Source organism: Bos indicus x Bos taurus, chromosome 19, assembly GCF_003369695.1.
Source record: "Bos indicus x Bos taurus breed Angus x Brahman F1 hybrid chromosome 19, Bos_hybrid_MaternalHap_v2.0, whole genome shotgun sequence".
Classification (NCBI taxonomy): Eukaryota; Metazoa; Chordata; class Mammalia; order Artiodactyla; family Bovidae; genus Bos; species Bos indicus x Bos taurus.
In genome coordinates, this window is record NC_040094.1 from 31,966,458 (window position 1) to 31,980,872 (window position 14,415).

A 14,415-nucleotide genomic window follows, 5' to 3' on the forward strand; every position below is an offset into this window, starting at 1 on the left:
CCCTTGAACCTGCAGGGAGATCAGACCAGTCAATCCTAAAGGAAATCAGTTCTAAATATTCATTGGAAGGACTGATGCTGAAGATGAAACTCCAATGCTTTGGCCACCTGATGCAAAGAGCCAACTCATTGGAAAAGATCCTGATGCTGGGAAAGATTGAGGACAGGAGAAGAAGACGACAGAGGATGAGATGGTTGGATGGCATTCTCCACTCAGTGAACATGAGTTCAAGCAAACTCCTAGAGTTAGTGAAGGACAGGGAAGCCTGGAGTGCTGCAGTCCATGGGGTTGCAAAGAGTCAGACACGACTTAATGACTGAACAAGAATGACAACAATCCTGCCCAAATGGCTTCTTTGAAGTGCTTGCAGTGTCCACTCAGTTAAAAAATCCAATACCTATCTTGTAGGACTCAAGCCATCCTCATATACAGGATTTAAAGTAGCTTCAGGACAACATGCCTTTTTAAGATTTAGGTCTGATCCCCTTCCACTGGGAAGAGGAGATCAGCTCCCAGACACACAGGCTGCTCTGCCTTCTCGCACATTCCTTCCAATGACAGGAAGCGCATCTGGAAAGCTCTGACTGATCTCGTTCCAGCCATCCCCACCAGGCTCGCGTTTAGAAGAAGCAGCACCTATCTCTGCCTCATCTGTGGTCAATGGAATCTAGCCCAGCAGCATCTTTTTCCCTGGAAATCTTCCCTTTCTCTTTGCAATGGAGCTCTGGAAATGCGCCCTCTCAAATTTCCTTGGAATCCTTTATCTCCCCAAGTCTTATAGTCAGAACTTCCATTTTCTTGTCTCAAAAGTGAGAACTCTGAGACAACCTAGAGGGGTGGGATGGGAAGGGATGTTGAGGGGGGAGTTCAAGAAAAAAGGGACATATGTATGTATCTATGGCCTATTCATGTTGATGCCTGGCAGAAACCATCACAATATGGTAAAGTAATTATCCTCTAATTAAAAATCAACCAACCAATGAGTCACTCAGACATGTCCAACTCTTTGTGACCCCATGGACTCTAGTCCCCCAGGTTCCTCTGTCTGTGGGATTCTCCAGGCAAGATTACTGGAATGGGTAGCCATTTCCTTCTCCAGGGGATCTTCCCAACCCAAGGATTGAACCCAGGTTCCCTGCATTGCAGGCAGATTCTTTAGCATCTGAGCTACCAGGGCAGCCCAATTAGAAATAAAAAAATTTTTTTAAACTGAGAATTCTTAACTGATTTTAAGATACCCATATTTTTCCTTGAAATTATACTACTCTATAAATTATGTAGTATAATTAGGAATTGCATTTCTTCTTACCAATGTATCCTAAGGGAAAATCAGGCTATATACTTTTAAGGCAGTTGTCTATACTTGTGCAAAATCTCTCTGTTTGAACAAGACCATGATCTAAATGAGTGATTTTCGGGGACTTCCCTGAGAAGTCCAGTCTTTAAGATGTCCTTTTAAGAGGTCCAGTCTTTAAGACTTCACCTTCCAATGCAGGGGTTGCAGCTTTGATCCCCAGTCAGGAAGCTAAGATCCCGCATGCCTTGTAGACAAAACACCAAAGCATAAAACTGAAGCAATATTATAACAAATTTAATAAAGACTTTAAAAATGGTCTGCATCAAAAAAAACATCTTTTTAAAAAAATTAGCGATTCTCAAACCGGGCAGCACATCACTAGAACTGGTGGGACTTATTTAACAGCCGGAAGTCAGGGTCTGTTCCTGACGTGCTAAGTCAATCGCCAGGCCATCAGCACTTTTCTCAAGCTTCACCCCGGGTTCTCATCCATAACTAGGTTCACAGGGCTCCTGCTAACAGCTTGTCAGAAATGTTGTCAGAAATGCCAGTGCCACCTCCAGGGATGTGGCAGCCCCCAACGGGCACGTCTTGTAAATTTGGACTTAGGAAACTCTAGTCTCCCCTGTAGCTCCACTGGGAGTAAATCCCAACAAAACATTGTTTTTATTTGTCACGGGAGTTTCTGTTTCACTAGTTCTCTCTCCTCCTGAGAGGTGGAGCCACTTCCAGGCTCACCAACTAAGCCCCTGTTGAATCTGTCATTAGGGAACGTTTCCACTTCACGGGGCTGCTAAGGAAATGCAAGTCATGACCTTCAAGGCCCCTGGTTTCCATGTCTGACACTAAGTCCCTTCTTCCCCTGCTGATCCCCTTATTCTGTATGAGGCCTGACTGCTTGGGTCTCTGCTGCCAATTCTCTTGTTTTGTGTCTTGGTAGCCTTGGGGATTTTAAACACTTCACCCCTTTCTCTTCCTCCTTAATCAAGGAATTGACGTTCTGCATGGCTCTCGTCAGCAACCTCTGGGTAAGAATAATTATATCAAAAGGTCATGACCATTCAAAAGTCTTCCCCATCTCCTTTTCTGATTTTGTCTTCAAGCAGCTGTAAAGAGCTCCCTCCATGCTAATGCACAGTCTCAGCTTTGATGCTGTGGGTTTGGGGGAGGCAGGGGGGATCTCCTAAGAAAGGGAGGTGGCTGTGACTAAAGCAGAACACATGCTTGGAGGCGAAGGCCTAGGGTCTGAGTTAGAATCTATACCTCTCTTCATCACCAGCCCTGGAATCTAGGAAGTTAAAAAAAATTGCAGTTCTCTCTGCTTCTCCTCTTCCGTTGACTTCACCCCCTTTCACTTCTCTGTTCACTCTGTTACTAGGTTTACCCTGTCAATTCTAAATCTCCCAAGCCTGATTCCCCCACCCTACCCCTCCCCACGCTCCTTTGCAGCCTCCTGTTATTCACAAATGGAAATCCAGAACAGGTAAGCATATCACTAAATCCCTGTACAACCTGGCACTAAAGTGCGTTTTCACTTTTGACTTTGATTTCTCCCCATGATGCTCCTAAATTTTTCTGTGTTGTCCCGATCCTCCAGATATGCTCTGTCCTTTGATGCGATCATGGCATTCCCCCCAGGGCAGCTGCCTTCTCCACGGTTGCAGCTGGGGAAGGAAAAGGGAAAGTGGTTTGTTGAGCTGCTGTTGTACTCTGAGCACTGGAGTATGCCTGGAGTGTGTGTGTGTGTATGTGTATGTGTGATTAGTTCATGTCTCTCAATAGACCTTAAAACCTTTACTTGCAGCCCTGTTTTATATATAAGAAGATAGATGGTTTAACTAGTCCTGTCTGAAAATACAGAATTAATAACAAACTCCACAACTGAGCTCATGTGTCAGTTTTCATGAAATCTCTTTCCACTTGCTCTTAATTCATCACTCTCATTCCCTTATTTATATATATTGATGTATGAGTATTTAGTGAGAATGTGCTTTATGCCAGGTACAGTGCTTGGTCTAAGAGCAGGAATAAGACAGAACACATTCTTGCCCTCGAGGAGCTTCCATTCTTGTGGGAAGATGGATAATATACCATTAAACAAATAGCCAAGAAAACTAGTGGGGTAAACTCTGTGGCAGTGACAGGTAAGGTAGCTGCAGGTGGTTGGATCTACAAGGAGCCTACTTAAAATTCAGAGAATCAGGAAAGGCCCCTGAGAAAATGAGAAAGAGCTAAAATACGTCTTGGAGGATGAACACTTCACACACAGGGAGAAGTGTGGGCAAAGTTCCTGGGACAGGAAAGAGCTTGGTATGTTGGGGGGATACTTTGATTGAAGTGGTAACAGATGAGATTGAAAAGGTAGATTGGTACCAGATTATGTTGAACTCTGAGGTCACTTTGGATTTTTTTCTGAAAGCAATGCAAGAGTTTGAAGGATTTTTTAGAACGGCTTTGTGGATGTATAATTAACATACACTAAACTGAGAAGGCAGTGGCACCCCACTCCAGTACTCTTGCCTGGAACATCCCTTGGACGGAGGAGCCTGGTAGGCTGCAGTCCATGGGGTCGCTAAGAGTCGGACATGACTGAGCAACTTCACTTCCACTTTTCACTTTCATGCACTGGAGAAGGAAATGGAAACCCACTCCAGTGTTCTTGCCTGGAGATCCCAGGGACAGAGGAGCCTGGTGGGCTGCTGTCTATGGGGTCGCACAGAGTCAGACACGACTGAAGTGACTTAGCAGCAGCAGCAGCAAATTGAAAATACGTGAAGGGCACAATTTGACAAGTTTAAACACACGTGTACACTCATGAAATTATCATCATGCTGAAGACAGTAAGCATACCCGTCATCTCCCACAGTTTCGTCATGGTGCTTTGAAACGGCCCACTCAGAACATTCCCTAACCACAGCCTCAGACAACCACTCATTTCCTTCCTATTACTGTAAATAACTTTGCATTTTTTAGCATTTTGTGTAAATAGGGTTGATTACTTGGGTCTCTAACATATGTACTTTTGTGCACACACGTGTGTGTGTGTGTGTTACTTGTATACTTTTTACAGATACCTTTTATCTGGTTAAGAAAGTCTCCTATTCTTTACTGCAAGTTTTTGTCAGGAATGGGTGCTGTGTTTTGTCAGATGTTTGTTCTCAATCTTTTGAGACAGTCATCTCTTTTTTTAAGGCTTTTAATTGGTTGTTTTGATTGTTAAGCCAAAAATACATTCCTGAAATAATCCTTACTTGACTATTATGTATTATCCTTTTTATATATTATTGGCTGAAATTTGCTAAGATTGTGTTTAGAAAATCTGTACCTAGGTAGTTTTCTTTTCCTGTAATCTTTTTTTTTTTTTTTTGCATTTGCTATCAGAGTAATGCTGAGTTTGTAGCATGGTTTGGGAAGCCTTGTGTCTCTTCAGTATTCTTAAAGAGTTTGTTCAAATGGATGTTATTTCGTCCTAATGTTCAGTATAATTAACTAGCAGAGCCATCTGTACCTGGAGCTTTTTTTGTTAGAAGGCTTTAAATACAAATTCATTTTTAAAAATAGATAAAGGGGTATCTTTTCAGGTTATCTCTTCCTTCTTGAGCAAGTTTTGGTCTATGCCTTTTAAGGAATTTATACATTTCTTCTAAGTTGTCAAATTTATTGGCATAAAGTTGTACATAAGAAATAATCCTTTTTAACATCTGTAGTAATGTCATGCCTCTCATTCCTGATAGTATTAGTATCACCCCAACCCCTATGAGTCTGGTTTACTGAATTTATTGATCTTCACAATTAACCAGGTTTTGATCGCATTAATTTTTATTTTTTGTGTTTTGTTTTATATTTAATGATTTTGCTCTTATCTTATTATTTATGTATTCTATTTCTTTTCTGATAAATTCCTAGTTTATCTCTCCTTCCCTTTCCCCTTTGGTGACCATAAGTTTGTTTTTCTGTCTCTGAGTCTGTTTCTGTTTCATTCATTTGTGTCATTTTTTTTTTTTTTTTTAGATTCCACATATAAGTGATACCATATATTTGTTTTTCTCTGTCTGGCTTATTTAACTTATGATAATCTCAGTTCAGTTCAGTTGCTCAGTTGTGTCTGACCCTTTGAGACTCATGGACTGCAGCGCGCCAGGCTTCCCTGTCCATCACCAACCCCTGGAACTTGCTCAAACTTATATCCAACAAGTCAGTGATGCCATCCAACCCTCTCATCCTCTGTCGTCCCCTTCTCCTCCTGCCTTCAATCTTTCCCAACATCAGGGTCTTTGCAAATGAGTCAGTTCTTCCCATCAGGTGGCCAAAGTGTCAGTCAGTGGAGTCAGCATCAGTCCATCCAATGAATATTTAGGACTGATTTCCTTTAGGACTGACTGGTTTGATCTCCTTGCAGTCCAAGGGACTCTCAAGAGTTTTCTCTGACACCACAGTTCAAAAGCATCAATTCTCCAGCACTCAGCTTTCTTTATAGTCCAACTCTCACATCCATACATGACCACTGGAAAAACCAAAACTTTGACTAGATGAACCTTTGTCAGTAAAGTAATGTCTCTGCTTTTTAATATGCTGTCTAGGTTTGTCATAGCTTTTCTTCCAAGGAAGCAAGCGTCTTTCAATTTCATGGCTGCAGTCACCATCTGCAGTGATTTTGGAGCCCCTCAAAATAAAGTCGTCACTGTTTCCATTGTTTCCCCCTCTATTTGCCATAAATATGATAATCTAGGCCCATCCATTTTCTTCAAATGATATTATTTCATTCTTTTCTTATGTCTGACTGATGTTCCATATGAGCTTCCCAGGTGGTGATAGTGGTAAAGAATCCACCTGCCAACGCAGAGCACGCAAGAGACATGGGTTTGATCCTTGGTTTAGGAAGGTCCCCTGGAGTAGGTCTACCAGGAGTAGGAAATGGAATCCCACTCCAGTCTTCTTGCCTGGAAAATTCCATGGACAGAAGAGCCTAGTGGGCTACAGCCCATAGGGTCGCAAAGAGTCAGACACAACTGAGCACACACAGCATTCCATGTACCCCATTCATCTGCCGATGGACACTAAGGTAGCGTCCGTGTCTTATTTTGTGTTGTTTTTTAGTTATTTCATATGGGAGGATAAGTCTAGGTACTCCATCTCTATAAGAAATGAAAGTCTCATTTCTTTGAAGGGTTTTAAGTAGAGGAATCACGTTATACCAGTTGAAGTTTTTAAAAATACATACCAACTGCAATGTAGAAAACAGATTGAAAGTGTGATGGGCCTTGAAGCCACATTTTTTTCAGGGAATGTGCAAACAGAGAACAGGTCCAAGTGCCTCTGGAGACAGAATCCACTGGACTTGGATATGGAGAGAAAAGGGAAAGAGGAAAGGGAAGGGAAGAGTCAAAGCTGCCTCCTGAGTGTTTTCCTAGAACAACTGTGTCAGTGGGGAAAGCCCTGGCAGGACCATAGTGGGAAGACAGGCGTCAAGACTTTCTATTGTAGAGACTTGCCTCTTTAATCATTCAAGTGGAGCTGGTCACACGGGCAGAGGGCAGTAAGCATGTGGAGCTCTGGAGACAGGTTAGGGCAGGAGACATAAAAACACTCATCAACATACAATTGTTCAGAGCTCTAGAACCTCATGAGATCACCTAGGGGAAGAGTGTAGGTAAAGGAGAAAGGAAGATCCAGGACTGAATCTGAAGGAGTCTAGGGGCCAGGGAAGAGGAGGAGCCGAGATGAGATGAAGCAGCACCTGTTTTCCTAAGATACTTAGTACTTTCATTTAACTATCATTCCATGTTGCAGTTTCTGTAGAGCCACCTGTCACTCAACTGAACCATGAGCCCCTGAGGGTGGGGGCACTATCTTAATTTGTATCACTGACTTCTAACTCAGTGTCTAGCATCTTTCAAATGAATTCTTTAAATGAGTGAATGGACAGAAGGCCCATTGAAATGAATGAATTATTCAAATGGAGGAGTCCTTCAATGGATCCTTAGATGAATAGAGGAGGTTAGGAGATGATTGGCATGGAGACAAAGAGACACAGCCTTTGCAGAGTCCAAGGGGCTCCAGAAGTCAGTGCTGGAGAAAATCAGACAGGTCAGGAAAATGAAATGGTCCAGGAACACTGCTGTGAGCCCACTTCCTCATCAAGGAACCACAAGGCCTGGAGAAGTGAGCTCTCTCGTTCCTTCATGGATGTGGTGAACACAGACGGGAGCCCTCTGGCTGCCTGTTACAGAACCCCAAGGAGACAAAACGTGTTCACCTCGGGCTTTGTCAGTGGATGTTTCTATTCTTCTGGGCTTTTCTCTGTTTTTAAGCGGATCAAAGTCTATCTTGTGAAATGTTCTGCCCCCAGATTAGAATTGAAGATGTGAAAAGGTCAAGAGTTGACATTCATTTAAAAAAAAAAGAAATCACTTTGACCCTGGTGAACCAGGGGGCCATCATGAGGGTTGGAAGAGACCAGGTACATCCTTGCCAGCCCTCCAGAGACATAAAGCTGTCCTGTGAAGGGTTATTGACAGCTTGGCATTGACTCCCTAGCTGAGCGGGAGCTCCAAGCCTTCCTCTCTTGACCTGCCAGACTGGCAGGGGCAGTGATGGCCTGGCCTGAGGGAGAGCCTCGCAGGGTGCTGCAGAGAAGGTCAACCTTCAGTGGAGAACCGCAACATTTACAATCTCATCGTCTTCATGGAGAGCCATGGGCTGGGGTTCTACACATTTCAGCAAGTTGAACAGAGCCCGAAAGGTTTAACTGTCCAGTTGAAAACGATAGTAAAGTTTATTTTGGTTAGAACCTGAAATGAGTCTGAGTTTGGCTTTTTCAGCCTGGTGGCTTTGTGTAAACAGTTTACTTAACGTAGTTTTTGGCTCCTTCTCAATAAACCACCATGATAATCCCATTCACAGACAAAACATCACAGATGAGCAGACAGGCCGCTGTAAAACAGCGCCTTACCTGCGCTTTGCATGCAGTGTAAAAATCTGCTCTTACAGCTTTTAGGGAAGGACCCGTCCATCTCCGTTTTCACAGTTGGAGACATGGTTTCTTTAGACTTCCATGGAAGAGCTGAGCTCCTTTTTTATACCACAAAAATAGCTTTTAATTAAGTGCATAAAGCGAGCTGTTATTTTCCAGAGAAGCACGCTGGCTTCATTCAAATTGGAAGAGACCCCGGGAGAATGCCAAGATCACCTACTGCTTACATTTCATTTTAATGTGCTCAAGTTCAATAAAAGTTTATCATCTCCATTAAACCGGTACCTATTGGAGCTGATTTAATCTTGTTAGCACAGAGAACCACATGAAAGAAATCAAGTTCCCAGGACAAGACTGGGCGAAGCATGGTGTGGGGGGTGTAAATTACACAGAAGAAGTGCAGCGTCTGCGGAGGGCAGGGTGCCTCTCACCTGCTCGCATGTGTGTGTGTGTGTGTGTGCATGCGTGTGTGGGGTGCGCACATGTGTGGGGACCCACACTCTGCCGTGCAGGCTCTGGCCGCCCGCCATGGCGCAGCACGCCCGGGAGGCCGCCAGGCTCAGAGTCCTCAGCTGCTCAGCGTCACAGCCCCACCATGCTCCCTCTCGGACTATGAATTGTGTGACGTTTGAGCAAACAAATGTCATGTGTAGGGGTGCGAGTCAAACGTCTACTGGCAACAGCTTGCCGAGGACATATATCCTGATTCTAGCTCCAGAGAGCACAGACGCACAGATAGATACAGAGCAAGCACACATACAGACACACACACACAGACATATATACACTTTCTCCTGCAGGAAGAGTCGGTTTGTTCATTGTTTTCCCCATGTACCAGAGAGCCTGCTGGAGTTCTTGGTTGGACCTGAACAGAGTCCAGGAACCCAGAGATGTTAAGTCTCTTATTCAACATGTAGCTTGACTGTGGGAGTCAATCACATTGGACATGGTTGACAAGTTGGTGAGGGGTAACTGGGCACCTACAGGTACTGCCCCCAGACATAACCTGATGGGCTGGTGGACACAGTCTCTGTGGGCTGGAGAACTCAGTGGGGACCAGGCTCAAACGCAGGCAGAGATGGAAGCAGCTATTTTCCAGGGGAATTCAGCAGACACACAAGGAGAAGTGCCTGGCCAGGTGAGAAGGGTGCAATTGGAACCTGTGGTTCTCCCCAAGCCTGCCTCACACCTCAGCGGGGCTACAGGGAGTTTGGCCTCTGGCTGGCACTCAGGAAGCTTGGCAACCAGAGGGTGGCTGTCACCTCGGTGTGCACACCTGGGGCTTAGCTATGGGGACAGAGGTGTGGCCCAGTTTTGAAAGCTGCCTTGCCAGGCTGCAGGCCTGGAGTGGAAGAGTGTACCATGACTTTATGTGGTTTGCAGGAAGCTCCCTCAGGATCTCCGGAAAACATCTGCTGAAGCTTTGAGTGGAGGGTTCTAGGTCCCTCTGAGGCAGGGTGGGGTGCGAGTCATGCAGGACCCAGGGGGCATGGGCCATGGTCCCCTGACTCCATTACTTGTTCATTGAAGAGAATTCAGACTCTTAATCGAGTGACTAACATACTAGTCACCTGTATTAGCTTGGACTACTATAACACAGTACCATAGAGCATGGAAATTTACTTCTCACACTTTGGGGCAGGGTTGGGGGGGTGCTGTTCTGAAAGCTTGGCTGTGCAACATGCATCCCACAAATATTTTTTTTTAGATATTAATTTATTTCTGATTGCACTGAGTCTTCATCGCTGTACACGGGCTTTCTCTACTTGCGGCAAGCAGAGGCTACTCTAGTTGTGCTGCGTGGTGCTGGCTTCTCATTGCGGTGGGTTCTCTTGCTGTGGAGCCCAGGCTCTAGGCAAGCAGGCTCAGCAGATGTGGCACATGGCCTTCGTTGCTCGTTGCAGGTAGGATCTTCCTGGACCAGGGATCGAACTCACGTCCCCTGCTTGGGCAGGCAGATTCCAATCCACTGCTCCCCCAGGGATGTTTGCATCCTGCAAGCAGTTTAAGGTATGGCTCTGGGGCTGGACCTTGTGCTTGGTGGGAACTCACCCATGGAGGCAGATGAAATGGGGTCCCCCACCAGGCAGGTGATGTGAAATGTGAGCCCTGTGGGCAGGGCTTGAGCATGGAGAATGACACAGGGCAGAACAGGAAAAAAAGGCTGTGAAATGAGGCCAGATAGGGTCCTCAGGGCAGCACCTTTTCAGGTGCTCTGGACCGCTGGCCTCAGTCTCAGCCTGGGATGCATCATGGCTGGGCCAGTGCCTTCCAGAACCCGCAGGGACAAGGGCCTGACCCCCTCTGTCCCAGCGTGGCAGCTGCACAAGCAGAGCATGAGGCCCTGTCCCCTCTCCGAGGCCCGGCCGGCTTGTCCCAGCCCTGGGCAGCAGTTCCTGTCCCCTCGGGCTCGGTCAGCTTGAGCCTCCTCCTCTCAGCACACAGAGACTATGACGGCAGACTCAAGCACAGGCAAGAAGCAGAGGGGCACTGACTTTGAAGTCGAGAGCCATAGGTTGAAGGGAATTCTCTTGGCCGAGGCACAAAGGGAAGAAAATGCCATCCTAAGGAGAGTAGCTTTAGATTTTTCACTTTATCTTCCAAATAAAAGATTAGGGACACAGTTCTGGTTGAGATGGCTAAGCGGGTGCCTGAATAATTGAATTTCATGCTCATTATTTCCCTCTGAAGTGGTGAACACGAGCAGTCATTGGAAAGCGGGGGATCTCAGATGCCCCGGCCAGCGCCTTGCTGAGCTTCTCAAAGTTTTCCAGGTCCGCCCCGGGTTCGTGGTGGCTGTATGGTACGTACGAAGCAACAATGACACAGCCTGTGAACCCACCAGGTTGAAGACGAGCTTCCCCTCCATCAGCAAGCTTGTTATCAGCTTTAGACACTTACGTTCTGCACAAGATTAGACACACTCTAGGGCCTGCATGGTGCTGTGTTGAGTAGGCAGTTTGCCCGTAGCTTTGACATCTCATAACTGAGCTGTATCAGAGTGGGAAGGAAGAAAAGACCAAAGGTTTGTAAAGTGCCCTGCATGTGTGGGCCAGGGAGTCATAGGGAAAGTCTGTACCTTTTGCTCGTGTCTGCTGTGTCCCGAACATTTCTCTAAGAAAGTAAAATCTTTAGAAAAATAGGTGTACTGGGGCTACTACTACGATAAAAGTGGACTTTGGTGGTTGCGTCTGACTTTTGTTTTCTCTTTGCTGCTCAGTTTCTTTTTTTAAAGGAAGCCTAGAAGAGATTGTTCAGTGCAAATGAAGGGACCACCTATGATGAGAACACAGGGCTCTGTTGGGAAAAATTCTCACTCCTAGGAAAAGATGGAGTTATAGAAACTGAAGCTTGATTTGAAACTGTCTGTGTGCCCCATGAGGGGCTTCTTCCCAGATAGGGAGACCCCGCTATGTTCTCAAGGAGTTTGGGAACAGGGATTCGCAAGCACATTTTCCCTCCCCAACAAAGGCTTCTAACCATGCATTCTGGCAAGCTTTCTCCCCGCCTTTTCTGAGCAAGGTCAGGGCTCATAGGTCTCAGGTATTGACTGCAAGGTCCTCATAAGTCTTTCAACAAAGGCTTCTAACCATGCATTCTGGCAAGCTTTCTCCCCGCCTTTTCTGAGCAAGGTCAGGGCTCATAGGTCTCAGGTATTGACAGCAAGATCCTCATAAGTCTTTTTGGGGACAGAGAGAAGGAAGGAACTGCCCTTTCTTGAACTCCTACAGTGTGCCAAACACTGACCAGGCCTCCCATGTGTTATCTGAGAGGTGTGGAAATTGTCATCCTTACCTGGCTCCTCAAACTGTCTCTGAGGGAAGACCAGGGGTTTCCATTCTTCTGCATCAGCAGCACTCTGTGTAGCAACAAGATGTGTAAAGGGTCAGAGGAAGTCAGCCATCTACCTGTGGTCCTGTAGATGGTAAGACCTGAGATCTGCCTTCAGGTCAGGATAACTCCAGCACTTTCAGTTTAGCAACAGTGAGAAAGGCTGTGGAAGCAGCTATGCCAGAGCTGCCAGATTTCAAATGAATTATCCGTGGGAAAAGACAAGAAGTCAGGACAACATGCCACTTGCCTGAATTTTGCTCTCCCGCTTCTACAAACTGATGAAGCCTGTGACCTTCAGCCCTTCCAGGGAAGGCCAGGGATCTTGGTGACTGTTCTTGAATCTTCTTTCCATTCCATCTCCCAATGCAGCTGTCCCTTCCCTACCCCTTCCACCACCCCTTCCCCACAACCCCCTTAGGGAAGAGGGTGAAATTCAAGATGAGATGGGGGCAGGCACGGCATCAGAACAATGAAATAAATTACAGTGTCCAAAGAACCCTCAGGAATCCAAACAGAGCAAAATTATTATGTTTAACGTAGAAATTGAACTTCAAATAATCCTGCTCTGTGTTTAATAACAACAGGTATGGCTCAGCCAAGCCAAGTCAGCTAGGTCCCCTCCGCCAGGCTGCCTGGCCTCTCTTAGCAAGAAGATAAAGCAAACGAGAGAGCTCTTGAAGGTTCATAGAATCTCTCACCTCCCGAAGAATGCAAACTGTATAAATACTCAGGTTTTAAAATAAAATCCCCCCCAGGCCAGCTTTGCAGAACAGGGCCAGCCAGGCCTGGCAGAGCCCACGGGCTCGTCGTCCAGGCTGGGTGGCAGCGTATCCTGTGACCAGGATGCCTGTGACACGTCAACACAGCCTTTGCGTCTGGACTGTGTATTGAAACTGTGAACACAGAACTCCCATGACTCAAGTTTACAGAAATACGTGACAGTGTTTGAAGTAGCTGAGCTGACACTAAAACAGTCTGACATCACAGCCTTGGGGGAGATGATGGAAATTTCTCCATTTCTTTGGAAAACTGAAAAAAGCAGATTCCTCTCAGGTGTTCGATTGGCCACCCAAGTGCAGCTCTTGGGCTGCTGTTCTTTGGTTTTAGAAAATCACCCAGAGATGCAAAAGGTGTCGGCCACGTCTAAGGATCCTGGGTATCGGATGTGCTGGGTGTTTTCTGCGTACCTCCCTCTAAACCTGCCCCCACCCCCCAGTTCTTTCTCTGTCTTTCTCTGCTTCCCTCTGTGCCCTTGGAGACTGACCCTGATGGACTGTGTGGCCCGGGCTTCCCTTACCTTGGACTTTGGATTTGGCCAGCAGAAACCACAGCAAGAAACTGGCGGGCAGGAGAAGAGAGAAGTCAGGGACTATTCTCCTCTGCCAGGCCTCCAGCCCTGTCCAGACTCCCTACATAGTCCCCTCTCCCCGCCCCACTGTCCCTTTTTGGCCAAGGTAAAAGCTTGGAAGAAAAGCTATGACAAATTTAGGTAGCATATTAAAAAGCAGAGACATCACTTTGTCAACAAAGGTCTGTATAGTTAAAGCTATGGTTTTTCTAGGAGTCATGTATGGATGTGAGAGTTGGACCATAAAGAAGGCTGAGTGCTGAAGAATTGATGCTTTCAAACTGGTGCTGGAGAAGATTCTTGAGAGTTCCTTGGACAGAAAGGAGATCAAACCAGCCAATCCTGAAGGAGATCAACCCTAAACATTCATTGGAAAGACTGATGCTGATGCTCCAATACTTTGGCCAACTGGTGTGAAGGTCTGACGCATTGGAAAAGACCCTGATGCTGGGAAAGATTGAGGGCAGGAGGAGAAGGGTGCGACAGAGGATGAGATGGTTGGATGGCATCACCAACTCAATGGATATGAGTTTGAGCAAACTCCAGGAGATGGTGATGAACAGGGAAGCCTGGCATGCTGCAGTCCATGGGGTCACAAAGAGTCAAATATGACTGAGCGACTGAACTGAAAAGAGTTTCCCACCATCCCAACCCCTGGGTGACTCACCTTCTTCCCTTAATCCTGCTAACTGACCCAGGTGTTTCCTGTAGCGACACGGGCAATGTGCAGAGTTGTCCCCTTCACCTTCAACTTCTGGTCAAGAGCTTCTGGGTACTCATTTTAATTTGGTATCATGATACACTGACAGTGTGGAGGATGGATGAAGTGTGCTCATATCATTAAGAATAAAGAGATGTGCAAGAATTTCTTTCCATCTTTTAAGCTTTTATTTATTTTTTTTTTTTTTGCAGGTTGCTTATTATCACCTATTCATAGTGAAAGGAAACTGTGCCTTATTTTTT